Consider the following 15,048-nt stretch of genomic DNA (forward strand, 5'->3'; position numbering starts at 1 on the left):
CTCACACTTTCAGCCAGTCTCAATCGCCCTCAACCCTGATCATGTAGCAGGTGTAGAACAACTGAGTAGCCACGATTCAAAAGCCGCTAAATGCATTTTTTGTCTATTTTCAGTTCAGCACACTATTGTTGTTGTTGTTGTTGTTGATGTTGTTATCTTCAGTCCAATGACTGTTTTCATGCAGCTCTCCACGATACTCTCTGGCGTGCAAGGCTCTTCTTCTACTGCAACCTACATCCTTCTGAATCTCCTTAGTGTAGTCATGTCTTCAGTCTCTGTCTACGACTTTTACCTTCCACGCATCTGTCCAGTATTAAATTGGTGATCCTTTGGTGCTTAGAACGTGTCAGACCAACTGATCCTTTCTTCTAGACAAGTTCTGCCACAAATTACGATTCAATTCAGAACAGCATTAGTCACGCTATCTACCCATCTGACCTCCATCATTCTTCTGTAGCACGACATTTTTAAATATTCTACACTCTTCTTGTCTAAATTGTCATCGTCCATCTTCCACATCCATACATGGCTACATTCCACACTAATACTTTCAGGAGAGACTTCCTGGCACTTAAATCTACACACTTCAACCTGTACAGAAAATTGGAATAGAGATCAACATAAACATAAATTCCGCCGTTTTTCTTACTCATGAAAACCACACATTGCATGTTGAACCACCATACAGAGAGACCTTCAGAGGTAGTGATGCAGATTGCTGTAACACCGGTACCTCTAATGCCCAGTAGCACATCCTCTTGCATTGATGCATGCCTACATTCGTCGAGACATACCATCCATGAAGTTCATCAAGGCACTGCTGATCTAGATTGTTCTACACCTCAACGGCGATTCGGTGTATATCCATCAGAGTGATTGGTGGGTAACGTCGTCCATCAACAGACCTTTTCAATCTATCCGAGGCCTGTTCGATAGGGTTCATGTCTGGAGAACATGCTGGCCACTCTGGTAGAGCGATGTTGTTATCCTGAAGGAAGTCGTTCACAAGATGTGCATGATGGGGGCGCGAATTGTCGTCCATGAAGACGAATGCCTCGCCAATATGCTGCCGCTATGGTTGCACTATACGTCGGTGGATGGTATTCACGTATGGTGCAGCCATTACGGCATTTTCCATGAGCACCATCGGCGTACTTCAGCAACAAATAATGCCACCCCAAAACGGCAGAAAACCTCGACCTTACTGGACTCGCCTGACAGTGTGTCCAAGGCGTTAAATCCGACTGGGCTGCCTTCAAACACGTCTCCGACGATTGTCTGGTTGAAAGCATATGCGACCCTCATCGGTGAAGAGAACGCGATGTCAATCCTCAGCGGTCCATTCGGCATGTTGTTGGGCCCATCTGTACAGCGCTGCATGGTTTCGTTGTTGCAAAGATGGACCTTGCCATGGACGTCGGGAGTAAAGTTGCGCATCATGCAGCCTATTGCGCACAGTTTGAGCCATAACACGACGTCCTGTGGCTGCACGAAAAGCATTACTCAACAAGGTGGCGTAGCTGTCAGGGTTCCTCCGAGCTATAATACGTATGCAGCGGTCATCCACTGCAGTAATAGGCCTTGGGCGGCCTGAGCCAGGCATGTCATCCACAGTTCCTGTCTCTCTGTATCTCCTCCATGTCCGAACAACATCGCTTTGGTTCACTCCGAGACGCCTGGGCACTTTCCTTGCTGAGAGCCCTTCCCGGCACAAAGTAAAAATGCGGGCAGTCTTGGCATGGTTGAACTGCAGACAACATGTTCCGTGTACCACCTTCCTGGTGGAATGACTGGAAATGATCGGCTGTCGGACCCCTCCGTCTAATAGATGCTGCTCATGCTGAACGGTAACAAAGGGAATTTGACTGTGATGTCATGTCCGCAGTCAACGTGGTGTTCTAATAACGGGGGTGATGCAAAACTTTTTTTGATATGTGTATAAAACTTCTTCAGAAAACACTTTCCTTGCTATCGACAGTCTACATTTTATACCCTCTGTACTTCGATAATCCTTAGTCATTTCGCTGCCAAAAACTCATCTCGTCTCGTTTTCTAATCTAATACCCTCACCATCATTTAATTCGACTACATTCCATTGTCCTCGTTTTGCTTTTGTTGATGTTCATCATAGAGCCTCCTTTCAAGACACTTTCCATTCTGTTTTAAGCACATTACCGTATAGATTTTTTCAGCTCTTTCAAGATGGAATAGGTTTCAGGGTGCAAAACTGCGCTATAAACCGTTGAAATTGACTGTAGAAAATCGTGTTCGGTGGCAAAAGCCGCTAACTGCACGTTGTCATCGGTTGCAAAGCCCGCTAAATGTCCAACGTTTTCAAAACCCGCAAAGTTCAATAGGCATGGCAATGTCCATGCCATGTCTGGATGCAAAGCGCGCCAGCTGACATCAGACTCACCAATATAGACATTGAAAGCTACCTTTCAGTCTGTTACAATAAAAAGGGATACTTTTCTTTATGGTTGGCTGCACTGTAGCGAATGTGTACGCAACAATTAAGCTCTCGTTACCGATGCTTTGTCGATATACACGCCGGTAGTCACAGTTCAGCTGATCAGTAGGATGTTTGTTGACGTGTCTTCGTAAATGTTTTGAAGAAATAAGTGATTCTATGGATGGTTTAAATGCAAAAGGTGGTACAAATGAAGTGGAAGTAATTGAAATAGAGGGAATTCTGTGGGAAGTCGAACCCATTATTGTAGTTGCAAATGACGGGAAAGAGACTGAGGGCACGGATCCTCCCAGAAAAGAAAAAGGCGTTCTGATCAGTGGAAAAGAAATGTTTCCAAAACAGAGCACTAAGAACACGAAAAGTATTGCTAAAGCCATGTTATGTAATGAAAATTATGTTGACACTATTTGTTATGGCATCCGTGGAAGGATTAGTGAAAGTTACTTGTAACCAGCATTTCCATATTCAAAAAGCAAAAAACTCGTGTTCACGAAACGAAAAAACAAGATGATTTGTCTAGTTCGTGGTGGGCCCTTTTACAACACTGAAGCTGACGAAAGGATCACCATACTGAAGAGGGGAAAAAAATTCAGTAGAGGAAACAGCCCAAGACCAATCACAGCTGGCGCACGACTTTCGAAAGCCAAACTCGCAGACGTGAAAAAGCTATTGGAGCTCCACTTCTATGAAGACTGTGTGACCTTCGACAACTCAAATTCCACGCCGAATTGTTAGACGAGCTCGAAGCACTTCTAGAGTCGCTCCTGCCACTGCCAACGATCAGTAAAAGCCGGAAGCAATTTTAAGTTGATGGTCGGTGTTGAGGTCCATGTCACTTAAAAGCAGCTTTCAGCTAAGTTCATTTTCCAGAATCTTTTGTCACTGTTTTAACAAACATGCAACTTGCCACCACTTTTATCATTTTCTAAAATTTTGTCGATGTTTTACTAAGCTGCTATTTCGAGCTTATTTATTTTCTAAAATATTTTCTGGTCTCAGAAAGCGATGGTGTATTTTTTTAAAAAAAAATCTAATGTTGCGCATTCATATTTGTTCTCTATTTGACATTAAGTAAGTCAGATGTACCTGGTAAAATCATGTCGCCTTCTTATCTTTATAAGCCAATTTTGTAAAATGTTCAGACTTCTCTTTAAAATAAAACATATTCTGTTTATTTCGCAATACTTAAATTCGACATTTCTGTCACTCCTAACATAACACCGAATAGCGGATTGTATAACCGAATGTTTGTTTTGTAATTGTATCGAAACGTTTCCAAAACCCACTAACTTCATAAATCGGTTGCAATAACTGCGAAGTCCCTCCCCCATGAACCATGGACCTTGCCGTTGGTGGGGAGGCTTGCGTGCCTCAGCGATGCAGATGGCCGTACCGTAGGTGCAACCACAACGAAGGGGTATCTGTTAAGAGGCCAGACAAACGTGTGATTCCTGAAGAGGGGTAGCTGCCTTTTCAGTAGTTGCAGGGGCCACAGTCTGGATGATTGACTGATCTGGCCCTGTAACACTAACCAAAACGGCCTTGCTGTTTTGGTGTTGCGAACGGCTGAAAGCAAGGAGAAACTACGGCCGTAATTTTTCCCGAGGGTATGCAGCTTTACTGTATGATTAAATGATGATGGCGTCCTCTTCGGTAAAATATACCGGAGGTAAAATAGTCCCCCATTCGGATCTCTGGGCGGGGACTACTCAAGAGGACGTCGTTATCAAGAGAAAGAAAGCTGGCGTTCTACGGATCGGAGCGTGGAATGTCAGATCCCTTAATCGGGCAGGTAGGTTAGAAAATTTAAAAAGGGAAGTGGATAGGTTAAGGTTAGATATAGGGGGAATTAGTGAAGTTCGGTGACAGGAGGAACAAGACTTTTGGTCAGGCGAATACAGCATCATAAACACAAAATCAAATAGGGGTAATGCAGGAGTAGCTTTAATAATGAATAGGAAAATAGGAACGCAGGTACGCTACTACAAACAGCATAGTGAACGCATTATTGTGGCCAAGAGAGACACGAAGCACATGCCTGCTACAGTAGTACAAGTTTATATGCCAACTACCTCTGCAGATGATGAAGAAATTGAGGAAATGTATGATTAGATAAAAGAAATTATTCAGGTTGTGAAGGGAGACGAAAACGTAATAGTCATGGGTGACTGGAATTCGTCAGTAGGAAAAGGGAGAGAAGGAAACGTAGTTGGTGAATATAGATTAGGGCTAAGAAATGAAAGAGGAAGCCACTTGGTAGAATTTTGCACAGAGCATAACTTTATCATAGCTAACACGTGGTTCACGAATCATGAAAGAAGGTTGTATACATGGAAGAACCCTGGAGATTCTAAAAGGTTTCAGATAGATTATAAAATGGTAAGACAGATATTTAGGAACCAGATTTTAAATTGTAAGACATTTCCAGGGGCAGATGTGGACTCTGACCGCAATCTATTGGTTATGAACTGTAGATTAAAACTGAAGAACCTGCAAAAAGGTGAGAATTTCAGGAGATGGGACCTGGATAAAGTGAAAGAGGAGGAGATTAGTGTTTAACGTCCCGTCGACAACGTGGTCATTAGAGATGGAGCGCAAACTCGGGTGAGGAAAGGATGGGGAAGGAAATCGGCCGTGCCCTTTCAAAGGAACCATCCCGGCATTTGCCTGAAGCGATTTAGGGAAATCACGGAAAACCTAAATCAGGATGGCCGGAGACGGGATTGAACCGTCGTCCTACCGAATGCGAGTCCAGTGTGCTAACCACTGCGCCACCTCGCTAGGTTAAACTGAAAGAACCAGAGGTTGTACAGAGTTTCAGGGAGAGCATAAGGAAACAATTGACAGGACTGGGGGAAAGAAATACAGTAGAAGAAGAATGGATAGCTTTGAGGAATGAAATAGTGAAGGCAGCAGAGGATCCAGTAGGTAAAACGACGATGACTAGTAGAAATCTTTGGGTAAGAGAAGAGATACTGAATTTACTTGATGAAAGGAGAAAATAGAAAAATGCAGTAACTGAAGCAGGCAAAAAGGAATACAAATGTCTCAAAAATGAGATCGACAGGAAGTGCAAAATGGCTAAGCATGGATGGCTAGAGGTCAAATGTAAGGATGTAGAAGCTTATCTCACTAGGGGTCAGATAGATATTGCCTACAGGAGAATTAAAGAGACCTTTGGAGAGAAGAGAACCACGTGTATGAATATCAAGAGCTCAGATGGCAGCCCAGTTCTAAGCAAAGAAGGGAAGGCATAAAGGTGGAAGGAGTATATAGAAGGTTTATACAAGGACGATAAACCTGAGGATAATATTTTGGAAATGGAAGAGGATGTAGATGAAGACGAAATGGGAGATAAGATACTGCGTGAAGAGTTTGATAGAGCGCTGAAAGACCTGAGTCGAAACAAGGCCTGGGAGTAGACAACATTCCATTAGAACTATTGACAGCCTTGGGGGAGCCAGGCCTAACAAAACTCTACTATCTGGTGAGTAAGATGTATGAGACAGGCGAAATTCCCTCAGACTTCAAGAAGAATCTAGTAATTCCAATTCCAAAGAAAGCTGGTGTTGACAGATGTGAAAATTACCGAACTATCAGTTTAATAAGTCACAGCTGCAAAATAGTTACACGAATTCTTTACAGAGGAATGGAGAAACTGGTAGAAGCTGGCCTCGGGGAAGGTCAGTTTGGATTCCGTAGAAATGTTGGAACACGTGAGGCAATACAGACTCTACGACTTATCTTAGAAACTAGATTAAGGAAAGGCAAACCTACATTCCTAGCATTTGTAGACTTAGAGACAGCGTTTGATAATGTTGACTTGAATACTCTCTTTCAAATTCTGAAGGTGGCAGGGGTAAAATACAGGGAGCGAAAGGCTATTTACAATTTGTACAGAAACCAGATGGCAGTTATAAGAGTCGAGGGGCATGAAAGGGAAGCAGTGGTTGGGAAGGGAGTGAGACAGGGTTGTAGCCTCTCCCCGATGTTATTCTATCTGTATATTGAGCACGCAGTAAAGGGAACGAAAGAAAAATTAATATCCATGGATAAGAAATAAAAACTTTGAGGTTTGCCGATGACATTGTAATTCTGTAAGAGACAGCAAAGGACTTGGAAGAGCAGTTGAACGGAATGGGCAGTGTCTTGAAAGGAGGATATAAGATGAACATCAACAAAACAAAAGGAGGATAATGGAATGTAATCGAATTAAGTCGGTTGATGCTGCGGGAATTAGATTAGGAAATGAGACACCTAATGTAGTAAACGAGTTTTGCTATTTGGCGAGCAAAATAACTGATGAAGTAGAGAGGATATAATATGTAGACTGGCAATGGCAAGAAAAGTGTTTCTCAACAAAAGAAATTTGTTAACATCGAGTATTGATTTAAGTGTCAGGAAGTCGTATCTGAAAGTATTTGTATGGAGTGTAGTCATGTATGGAAGTGAAGCATGGACGATAAATAGTTTAGACACGAAGAGAATAGAAGCTTTCGAAATGTGGTGCTACAGAAGAATGCTGAAGATTAGATGGGTAGATCACGTAACTAATGAGGAGGTATTGAACAGAATTGGGGAGAAGTGGAGTTTGTGGCACAACTTGACTAGAAGAAGGGATCGGTTGGTAGGACATGTTCAGAGGCATGAAGGGATCACCAATTTGGTACTGGAGGGCAGCGTGGAGGGTAAAAATCGTAGAGGGAGACCAAGAGATGAATACACTAAGCAGATTCAGAAGGATATGGGCTGCAGTAGTTACTGGGAGATGAAGAAACTTGCACAGGATAGAGTAGCATGGAGAGCTGCATCAAACCAGTCTCAGGACTGAAGACCACAACAACAACTGCGAAGTCAATATTTCACTTAAAATTTTAACGTATCAATCATAATCGTTAATATCAGCCATTAATACCTTTCAATTAATTTTTTTTACTCAGTTTTAGAAAAGAAATGAAATCTTTAACTTTAGTCGTTTTGATGGGACCAGTTTTTATCGATTATCTCAGTATCGCTCACTATGCAGTTAGGGGCTTTTGCATTTGAGCTACTTAGTTTTATTCCTTCAAGGATCACTTTCCAAAGCAACTGAACATTTGGTTCCTTTACAGGTTGATAACAGAAAATGTGACTCATACATACAGACATGTGGATAAATATTAATTAGGCAAGGATGGGGCAGGTAGTCGGATGTGACTTGATAGGAGGATACGAGTGGGTATTTGCTTGAAGTAGTTTAGTGAAATCACAGAATACCAAATTCAGAATATCTGTATGAGACTTAGCCAGTATCATACTGCATACAAAACTAGAAACAGAGCAACGTCGTCCTATTTTCTTTTAATGCACAATACTTATTTGTGTATGTCTTCTTACAATGAAGTTACTTTGTAACATAAAAATCTAGTGTTACACACTCTACATATTGTACATGCACACCATCAACAAACGTCAGGGTCACGATGATGATGTCTAGTTTCACTTTTTCGATTATCTCACCTGAAAAATTGAGCTTCTACCACTCTGTAATGAGTGAGATGTTGGGCTTAGAAAGATGTTAGCATTCCCAGTAAAAAAAAGTGCGAATGTTACTTGGAAAAGACAGAGTGATTTTACTATTATTTTCTTGTCTTACTTTGTTCACCAAACCTCTACTCTCTGTTATCTGAGAAATACAACCGTCTAAGAAAAATAGGTAGTTGTTAACTGCCCCTGTAAACAATTAACTTTACTAGTCTCTTTAACCCCCTTAGAGAATTTCTTGTACTATTTTATTCCTTGGTAGATAATGGCCCATGTTCATGGACAGAACTGGCAAATTTTGTTGTTTAAACAACTGAACATGTCAAGACAATTGTAATACGGTCAAATGACATTTGTTATAATAGCCTGATGTAAACTAAATTACAAATGCAGGTATTGGTTTGACAGTGAAAGAAAACATTTGAAATTAAACACTAATAAGAATATTATTTGCCACTCTGATGGAAATCTTAACTAAAAAATGTAAATATGTTTTGTTGCTGACCCTGATACCAACAAAATGTTGGAATTACACAAACGCATTAGTTAAAGATTCAAATTGGGAACTGAATGATGTAGTACATCATATTCTGGAGGGAAGTAACTCTCACTTTATAGCTATGGCTGACACTTGCTTGGAATAACACTTCGCACATCCTCTTTCTTATGAACAAATCAGTCCTTGCTGACACAAAAATCTCACATTAGTTTAGCGATCAATGCATCACAGCACACTGAGTTTTTGTGACCGAAAGTAGATTCAAAGTAACATTTCGAGAGTCTGAATAAAGCTGCACTTACGATGAAAAGACCATCCATAGTGCCAGTACTTCCTGGAACACTGTTTACCATCACGTTATGTGAGGTAATATTTCAAAAGAACTCATATAAGTAAAGCCCAAATGCGAGCTACCCATGTCATCTGTGGTGTAATTCACATATATCATGTACACATTCATTTAATGAGTCCGACATTTTCGAACTAACATACACAGTACATCTAATTACTTATAACATTTTTGGATGCCAATGTGCACTTACTTGAAAGGAACAGTAGCAGGCATCCAGAGTAGGCAAGACAAAAGAAGGAACGGAGGTGTGGTGGTGTCGAACCTAAACTCTCCAAACTCAAGCTGAAAGACTGCTGCTGGCGATGTATCATTTCTTGCAGAAGTACTTCAGCTCTACTTGCATTGGAAGAGTATAGTAAGTTAAACGTTCGGAGTATTCGACAATACATTTGATACCTGAGCGCTTCAAGTCTACCTCAAGAAGTGTAAGTCTTTAAGATTGATTGGAAAGCTGGTTAACTGTATATCAAACAAGGATACCTAATCCCACTACCCTGATGTGTGTTTCTACTGTTCACCCAAATCATTCAAAGGAGATGCAGTGAACATCTGTATCAAAACACCATGGCTGACCTCATACGAATCCGAGAGTGAGGTGTCAGCGAAAAGTCCCCTTGGAATGGAAGCTGTAAGTACAATTCTTGAGTCCTGTCTCGATATTTCGGTTGGTGAGAACAATATCGACAAAAGGGAGATGACCAGTGGTTTTGAGTCCCAGCCTCACACACAGTTTCCATCTATCAGCAAGATTCAGATCTTCGTTTGTCCCATTATTGGTATATCGAATGTGAAACTGCTTCATTATCATTATTGTTATAATTATCGTTGCTATTTGTTGCTGTCGTGTTTATCACGTAGACTGGTTTGCTGCAGCTCCATGCCTCTCTGTCCTATGGAAGACCATTCATCTCCAAATAACTGTAGTCGTCACTTGGTGTTCCTCTACAATTTTTACTGCCTACACTTTACCTCCTTTACCAAACGATCGATTCTCTGAGGCCCCAGGAGGTGTCCTGTCAACTGATCACTTCTTTTAGTCAAGTTGTGCAATACTTTTTTGTCTGGAATTCGATTCAGACCTCCTTCTTGTTGTACGATCTGCCCACCTATTTTTCAGCAGTTTGCTCTAGCATCACATTTCAAAATCTTCTATTCTTTTCTTGTGGCAACTGCTTATCATCCATGTTTCGTTTCCGTATAGGGCTACATTCCAGACGAATACCTTCAGAAATGACTTCCTAACATTTTAATCTATATTACACTTTAATAATTTCCTCTAAACCAGGGATGCTTTTCGAGCCGCATCCAGTCAGCATTTTATACCCTGTCTGCTTCATCTGTCAACAGTTACGTTTCTGCCGAAGTGGGATAACTTATCTACTGCTTTAGTGTCTTATTTACTTAACATATTATACTTTTGAATATGACAGATCAACCTTTTAGCAACCTTATTAGCTCGCTTAATACTCTATGGATATGTCAAGATGTATTTCACTAATTAATATAGCAGAGACATAACCACATTTGACAGAAAATGAAATTAAATAAATGAATTATCGTTCGATGCTTGACAGAACATGACAGTAATATCATAACGGAAACATTTTCCCAATGTTGTGCAGCTGTTATTAACTGAATGGCAACCTGTCCTGTTGTCAGTTAAAGATGGCAGAAATGGACAGTGAGGGCGTGTAGCGTCGTCAGACGAGTCGCGATTTCGCCTCTTCTGGAAGTATCGAGTTCCCGAGCTGACCGACTGCCCAATGAGGCGCCTAAGCTGCAGGGTGTGTAGAACTTAGTCCATGCCGGTGGTGGTTCCGTGGTGTTATGGCGGTGTTTCTGTCACCGTAGCTAGAACCTGAACGAGCACGTACATTCCAACATTGTCGGTGACAAAGATATAGCAGGGCCAGGAGAGCGTCAACCCAGGGAGAGCTTCACCTCAGGGGGGGTGTCATCCCACGTTATCGTTGTCTAAGATGGCAGCCGTGACGTCAGATGAGGTCATGATTGACGTCATTCAAGATGGCTGCTTTTAATGGGAAGTTAGGTCATTTGGACTACTTCCACTAACCTAAGACCACTAACCTAAGTCACCTGTTCCTAGGAAGTGGACGTAAGTCTTTATTTAAACAATTAGAGGTAGTACCACCATCAACTGTGTTCGCCATCCTCTTGGAAAATCTGCACTAATTTTGCTCCAAAAACTTAGAGCACATTTTCCAAGAGAATAGCGAGTACACTTGATGGTGGTACTATCTCTAATTGTTTAAATAAAGACCTATATCCATAAGCAGGAAGAGGTGACTTAGGTTAGTGGAGGTAGCCCAATTTACCTATCTTCCCACCAAAAGCAGCCATCTTGAATGACGTCAATCGCATCGTCAGCTGACGTTACAGCCGCCACCTTGGAGAACGGCAGTTTGGGGTTACACCCTACCTGGGGCGACGCTCTCCCTGGGGTTACCCTCTCCTTGCCCTACTAGTGAAGTGCTGTACTATCTTCTGCTTCTTCCTGATGCGTATGTTGTGGGCATTCGAATAGTAGAAGATGGCTACAGTCGTGTTCTCAGGTCTGCATGTGTACGTTCCTGGTTTAACAAACATTCAAGCACCCTACAGCACCTCGAGGTGGTCACGAGACAGTCCAATCTTAGTGCTGCTGACACTGCATGGTACTGCGTGGAACGGCAGGTGAGACACAGCGGTTGACATGACTGCACACTGGTGGCTCAATGGGATCCAATAACCAATACCATAACTGTAGATGTTGCCTGTTTGAAGAAACTTTCAATACTCTCTTGCTTCAAGCTGACTGCCATACTATAACTTAATGACGTATGAAAACAATGGGAATCATACAGCTAGCTATTTGCATATCAAAAGTGTATTCAGACCTTTACATAGATTTCGACAGGTATAAAGCTCTCTTCCTCGGGAGAAGTAATAAGACGCCTTGCATATTGTCTGAAAAGAGACATCTAGTTATAAGGCCCAGTCAACAGTAAAATGATCAATACAAATGCTATGGCATTGCCATAAGACTTAATCATCACTATATCTAGGTAAAAGTTTGAATAAATTTCTCTTGTGCTACTGGTTGCCTGTGTCATTCCTATGACTCCCATAATTTTACAGTTGCCGACTAGTGCCATGTTCAAGATTTTAATGACGTGTATATAGCAGATGATACGCAATATTAGTACTACCTTGAGGTGCAGAATGTTGACCATAGGGTTGATTCTTTCCTATAATACGATGGTGGCACAGAAAGATTTCTTAGTGCTAAAGGCCTAAAAGCGATCGATATTCATCGTGAGATCTGCGGGGTTTACCGCATTTTTTCTCAGCTGAAAGCATTGATACGAATGCGAGTTGTTACGTATGTGTTATTTTAAGTTTACTAAGTGAGCGAGCTAGTTTCCGTTACAGATAGCGTAGTTTCAGGACAGATTCAAAATCGTATCTGTAGGTGAAGTACGTTACAATTAACGTGCCGTCATTGAATTTCTCACTGCAGACAAAGAAGCTGTTAGGAATATTCACAAACACTTGTGCATTGTGTATGGAGCATCTGCTGTCGGTAGAAGTACAGTTAGTCGCTGGACGCGGAGGGTGAGGTCACCAGATGGCGATCGGGGAGACCATGCACCGCTGTCACACGTGCCATGTTTCAGCGGGCTGAGCTGGACGTCCACTTGTTCGGGGCATTGAAGGATGACATTCGCGGAAGACATTTTGAAGACGATGGGGACGTGATCGACACAGTGAAGCACTGCCTCCGTCACCAGGACGAGGAATGATCCGACAGGGCATACACGCCCTTGATTTGCACTGTAGGAAGGCCATAGAACGGAATGCAGATTACGTGGATAAATAGGGTGTATAGATAAAACACCGTTCCTTCATGTGTCTAATTCTCATTATGTTCGATAAAGAATTGTTGAAGAAAATAAAATGCGGTGAATTACTTCCTGGACAATGCTCGTAATTTAGCTGTTAGCGGTGTTTTTTGTTCACTTTTGAATTTATTTACAGATAAAACCGACATCAAGCTACGGTGGTATTGTTGTCATCTCTAATAACACGGTAATTTTATAGATTTTTGACAAGGGTTGGGAAATAGCTATCTAAATTCAATTTGAGTAAAGCAATTAGTGTCAGTTTTATTGATCGGCACCGGTTTCAATCTTTGACGATCATCATCAGGCAATAGAGTGTCTCGTGTAGCAATATCCAGAGATAGTGAGCAGAGTGCTACGAATTCCAGAAGGCACATTCGTCGACAGTTCTGTGGCCACTGTCAACGGCAGAGGCAGCGCATTAGCTTGCTGTCTCCTTGTATCTGACCAATGTGTGGTTACTGACGGCCGGTTGGTCTCGGAAAATAGGGAAAGTAGGTGATATCGTACAGAACAAATTTACGGACAGGAGAATGTGATTAGGCGTACGGTGAGCAGTAACGGCTTCGAGTGGTGTACGAACCTTGGCACAGGGCAGGAGGCGATACAGTCGGCAGAGATTCGGCAGCTGAGCTGCCTGCCGAGCTGGCTGGCCTCTTGCCAGGTTAGGCGGCGGAGAGCCGCCAGGGCGCCGCCGCAGACCTCCCCCTCCCCCTCCCCCGCCGCCACGCCCACTCCCGCAGGGGGCGGCTGCGGTCCGTAGCTGGAGGCGCTGGCTGCCAGGCGGGCCACGGCCGGCGCGGCGACCGACGGCGGCTCCAGCGTCCCGCGAGTTCCGCTCAGCGTGTCGTCATCTGTGGAACGTCGTTCAGTCACCTCGACGGGTCTGCGCTCCGAACACTCGCACAGGCTGTCACTGGATCCTTCTGCCTCCATCTGTACTAGCAGGCGCCGAAAGTGAAACGCTAAGTGAGCACCAGTCCACGAAAGTCGACACTGCTTTCGCGAGCAAATGACCAGCACTTCAGGTGGCTGTCGGCACAGCGGCCACTGCCCTAGCTCCTCTTGACGAGGAAGCAGAGAGAGCGGCACAGACAGTACTCTGACCTGTGGGACACTACAGGACACCGTGTCGTCTTATCTGATGAGCAACCACTCCGAGTACAGCGTCGCAGGAGAAGCACCCGTGTGTCGTGGCTCCGAACAGAGTTGAGGGTGCGTTCGGCATTCTCCTCCTTGTCCGTTACCTGGCGTCATTGTACAGGCAGCCATTTGATAGTCGACAGGTAGCTAATAAATCGGATTTGAGCCACTATGTTTCTGAGTCCGAGACCGTTCACTTTACATGTCTTCGAGGTCTCTGAGAGGTTACCTCTCCACAAAATGATTGTAGACCACATGTCACTTGTGCAGCTCTGCCCTACGTCGATAGCGATTGCATTGGACCGTTGGCCAGACTGCACTAGACCTCTCGGCACGGTGTCGTGTCCAGAGAGGGAGTGAGATAGACGCATTGCGACAACTCGGGGGTGTCACCTCTGCTGACCTCCTCGTCAAGTGGAAGTAGGTGTGGGCAGCTTCTGAAACTCCAACGGGTGGTGCAGAGCACGGAACTCAGTGAGGATCGGTTTGGGAAGCAGGGTATAAATCACAAGTCCCCTCTCATCTGAAAAATGAAGAGTCTTCCTGCCACTGCTGCTTATTCCCACTATCAGTCAAACGCCAGCTACTGAATCTATCTCCATGTGTACTATGGAGGCAAGGCCAGCTAATAGTTCCACGTCTCGTGTCTTGTAAGCACGATACAGAGTCTGTGTCCCTATACACAACACATCTCGACTACTTACTGGGTCCTCTCGAGCCCTTTTTGTTGTTTGTTGTTGTTGTCTTCAGTCCTGGGACTGGTTTGATGCAGCTCTCCATGCTACTCTATCCTGTGCAAGCTTCTTCATCTCCCAGTACCTACTGCAACCTACATCCTTCTGAATCTGCTTAGTGTATTAATCTCTTGGTCTCCCTCTACGACTTTTACCCTCCACGCTGCCCTCCAGTGCTAAATTTGTGATCCCTTGATGCCTCAAAACATGTCCTACCAACCGATCCCTTCTTCTAGTCAAGTTGTGCCACAAACTTCTCTTTTCCCCAATCCTATTCAATACCTCCTCATTAGTTACGTGATCTATCCACCTTATCTTCAGCATTCTTCTGTAGCACCACATTTAGAAAGCTTCTATTCTCTTCCTGTCCAAACTACTTATGGTCCACGTTTCACTTCCATACATGGCCACACTCCAAACATATA

At 43.3% G+C, this 15,048-nt stretch overlaps 1 protein-coding gene across 1 annotated transcript in view; it reads right to left on the bottom strand.

The window, feature by feature from the left end:
• The window catches only part of LOC126295009 (uncharacterized), a 460,780-nt gene extending 447,381 nt beyond the window's left edge, over nt 1-13,399 (bottom strand). Inside the window, exon 1 of the mRNA XM_049987262.1 lies at nt 13,330-13,399. The gene's annotated coding sequence lies outside the window, so the exon portion shown is untranslated. The remainder of the gene's footprint in view (nt 1-13,329) is intronic.
• Nucleotides 13,400-15,048: the final 1,649 nt, after the last annotated feature.

The sequence above is a fragment of the Schistocerca gregaria genome, chromosome 11, assembly GCF_023897955.1.
Source record: "Schistocerca gregaria isolate iqSchGreg1 chromosome 11, iqSchGreg1.2, whole genome shotgun sequence".
NCBI lineage: Eukaryota > Metazoa > Arthropoda > Insecta > Orthoptera > Acrididae > Schistocerca > Schistocerca gregaria.